The following is a 3,932-nucleotide window of genomic DNA, read 5'->3' on the forward strand; positions in this document are numbered from 1 at the left end:
TATGTGAACCTAGAAACTGTAAAGGAGTTGAAAGAACTTAAAGGAATTGAAAGAGGCCTTGAGGTATATCCTCTTGGTAAAGACCCACAAAAGCTCACAAAAGTGGCTTCGAAGGGCAAAACTGGTTCATCCAAAACAATTGGAGAGCTTAAAGCAGAACCAATTCGAATGAAACACTATTGGTGAAACTTCATCATGAGAACGTCACAAGCTGATCACGCTCTATGATATGACTAGTATTATGTTGCTTCTAGTAGGCTAAGCGCAAGCCGAAACATCAACATGTGAAAATCGTAGAATTTTGCAATCAAACTGTGGCTAGTACTGTGATGTTACTAGTAACCTGGTGTTCCGTCATATGGCCAAGAGAGCATTTGAAGGCGAAACTTCTGCATGGGAAAGCTGCATCATGATCAAAATTTTATATCGAGTATTATGTTGACGTTAGTAGGCCTTGGCCGAAAACGCAGCATGTGAAAGGTATAGATAAAAGTTATTGTTGCAGTCAGTACTGTGTAGTTACTAGTAGCTGGATTTAAGCTCAAAATGAGACACTGTTGGTGAAACTTCATCATGAGAATGTCACAAGCTGATCAAGCTCTATGATATGACTAGTATTATGTTGCTTCTAGTAGGCTAAGCGCAAGCCGAAACATCAACATGTGAAAGTCGTAGAATTTTGCGATCAAATTGTGGCTAGTACTGTGATGTTACTAGTAACCTTGTGTTACGTCATATGGCCAAGAGAGCATTTGAAGGCGAAACTTCTGCATGGGGAAGCTGCATCATGAACAAAAGTTTATATCGAGTATTATGTTGACATTAGTAGGCCCTGGCCGAAAGCGCAGCATGTGAAAGGTATAGATAAAAGTTATCGTTGCAGTCAGTACTGTGTAGTTACTAGTAGCTGGATTTAAGCTCGAAATGAGACACTGTTGGTGAAACTTCATCATGAGAACGTCACAAGCTGATCACGCTCCATGATATGACTAGTATTATGTTGCTTCTAGTAGGCTAAGCGCAAGCCGAAACATCAACATGTGAAAGTCGTAGAATTTTGCGATCAAATTGTGGCTAGTACTGTGATGTTACTAGTAACCTTGTGTTACGTCATATGGCCAAGAGAGCATTTGAAGGCGAAACTTCTGCATGGGGAAGCTGCATCATGAACAAAAGTTTATATCGAGTATTATGTTGACGTTAGTAGGCCCTGGCCGAAAGCGCAGCATGTGAAAGGTATAGATAAAAGTTAGCGTTGCAGTCAGTACTGTGTAGTTACTAGTAGCTGGATTTAAGCTCGAAATGAGACACTGTTGGTGAAACTTCATCATGAGAACGTCACAAGCTGATCACGCTCTATGATATGACTAGTATTATGTTGCTTCTAGTAGGCTAAGCGCAAGCCGAAACATCAACATGTGAAAGTCGTAGAATTTTGCAATCAAACTGTGGCTAGTACTGTGATGTTACTAGTAACCTTTTCTTACGTCATATGGCCAAGAGAGCATTTGAAGGCGAAACTTCTGCATGGGGAAGCTGCATCATGAACAAAAGTTTATATCGAGTATTATGTTGACGTTAGTAGGCCCTGGCCGAAAGCGCAGCATGTGAAAGGTATAGATAAAAGTTATCGTTGCAGTCAGTACTGTGTAGTTACTAGTAGCTGGATTTAAGCTCGAAGTGAGACACTGTTGGTGAAACTTCATCATGAGAACGTCACAAGCTGATCACGCTCTATGATATGACTAGTATTATGTTGCTTATAGTAGGCTAAGCGCAAGCCGAAACATCAACATGTGAAAGTCGTAGAATTTTGCGATCAAACTGTGGCTAGTACTTTGATGATGCTTGTAGCCAACCGAATTGGTTGAAAAGCCCAATAAGTAAGCTAACTTGGGAGAGCTTGTTGGAAACCAAATGCTACTAGATTGGTCCAAATACATCCTTCAACAGGGGATCACTTGGCTCGCTTTACGAAGAGGAGCACAGCTATATGTGTTAATTCGGTATGAATCGCAAGATTTGTTTACCGACCTCTCTAACGCAAAAGGCGGTCTCGGCTTCGGCTGTTGACTGCGTCCGATTCAGGGTTATATAACTCTCGATTGAACACATTGATGTTCTATTGTTGGTGCTTCCAATAAAATTGGAACACTTAAAGCAGAACCGATTCAAATAATAGCATTCTGATCAATGATTGCATTCCTTGATCAAGAACTGCTGGAGTCATTGTGATGGCGAATTTTCTTCATAAGAAAATTGCAAAGAGACGGAACTTAATGAGACTAGTATTATGTTGTTTCTAGTAAGCGGAAGCTGAAACAGCAACATGTGAAAATCAAGTTTTGTTCAATGATCTCGAGGCGATAAGTACTATGAAGCAACTAGTAGCCTAAGCATGACTCAGATTTGAGACAGTCAAAAAGACTGGCGAAACTTCTTCACATGAAAGTTACATAGAGAACTACAAATGTATACAGCGAGTATTATGTTGTTTCTAGTAGGCGAAAGCTGAAACATCAACATGTGAAAGTTGTCTGCAAACTGTAGAACGATATGTGATTAGTACTGTGCTGTTACTAGTAGCCAGTCTGACTGTAGAAGCCAAGACAAAGGGAAACTAATGCATCTGAAAAGGACAAGTTATGGAAAGGTATGCACGATAAGTATTATGTTGTTTCTAGTAAGCGGCAGCTGAAACATCAACATGTGAACGTCGTTGTGTACAGTAACCTAGAACTATATAGTCCTTAGTAACGTGCATTTACTAGTACCTGTAATTGGTATTCAGACTCAGGCAGTTTGGAATAGTTTGGCAAAGATGCACCAGAGAAAACTGGGATTTGATACAGAAATTGTTGAATACAAGTATTATGCTGCTTCTAGTAGGTTGAATCCGAAACATCAGCATGTGAAAATTGAAAACATTTCTGGTTCGAATTGTCACAAGTATTTGGTGATCTGAGTAGCCAAACTCACTACAACGCCAATTGAAGGCAAAAATTCTCAACGGGAAAAGCTATTCTCATTGAATGAGCTAACAAGACGAGTATTATGTTGCTTCTAGTAGGCGAAAGCCAAAACATCAACATGTGAAAGTCTTGCTGAACAAATTTAATGTTGTTGAGCTCAGTACCGTGTGAATTAGTAGCCATAATTGGCGAGCGAAAATTGAACTGGCGAAACTTCGTCTTTGGAAAATTGCAGATGCCGAGCACTTATTTTGCAACGAGTATTATGTTGACTGTAGTAAGCGAAAGCCGAAACAGCAACATGTGAAAGCTGTTGAAATTTGTGGTCATTTTGCAATAAGTACAAGGAGTGTAACTAGTAGCCAGGTCAAAATTTGGGATAAGAATGAGCAAAAATTCTGCATGAGAACAGTTGAAATTATGAAACTAAATTACAAAGACTAGTATTATGTTGTTTCGAGTACGCGAAAGCGGAAACATCAACATGTGAACGTTTGTAACGAAGTTTCGTTAATTTTCAGCCTAGTACTGAGCAAGAACGAGTAGCCTCATCTCCAATCCCACGCAAAATGTAGTGAAATATGTGAGTGAACCTTATTCACGGTGAGGGTTTCCCGAGGTCTGTATTGCAGCGAGTATTATGTTGCTTCTAGTAAGCGAAAGCTGAAACAACAACATTTGAAAGTTGGAATTAATGACTGAATGGAAACTTCGACCTGTGTTTGATAGTAGTAGCGAACAAAACTGCTGAATCGGTTTCTGTCTCATATTGGTCAGTGAACCAATTAAGAGACAATCAACTACATAACCTGAATTGGGCGAGAGAACCCCCTTAACTTAAGCATATCAGTAAGGGGAGGAAAAGAAATCAACTGAGAATCCCTTAGTAATGGCGAATGAACAGGGAAAAGCTCATCGGGAAGAGAAATGGCAACATTTCTCGGTGTCCGGTATGGTTTG

At 39.9% G+C, this 3,932-nt stretch overlaps 1 pseudogene; it reads left to right on the forward strand.

The window, feature by feature from the left end:
- The first annotated feature begins 1,941 nt into the window (after nucleotides 1-1,941).
- Nucleotides 1,942-2,093, forward strand: LOC142355624 (5.8S ribosomal RNA; annotated as a pseudogene).
- The last annotated feature ends 1,839 nt before the right edge of the window (nucleotides 2,094-3,932 follow it).

This window comes from Convolutriloba macropyga, unplaced genomic scaffold (genome assembly GCF_964194025.1).
Source record: "Convolutriloba macropyga unplaced genomic scaffold, txConMacr16.3 SCAFFOLD_5124, whole genome shotgun sequence".
Lineage (NCBI taxonomy): Eukaryota > Metazoa > Xenacoelomorpha > Acoela > Convolutidae > Convolutriloba > Convolutriloba macropyga.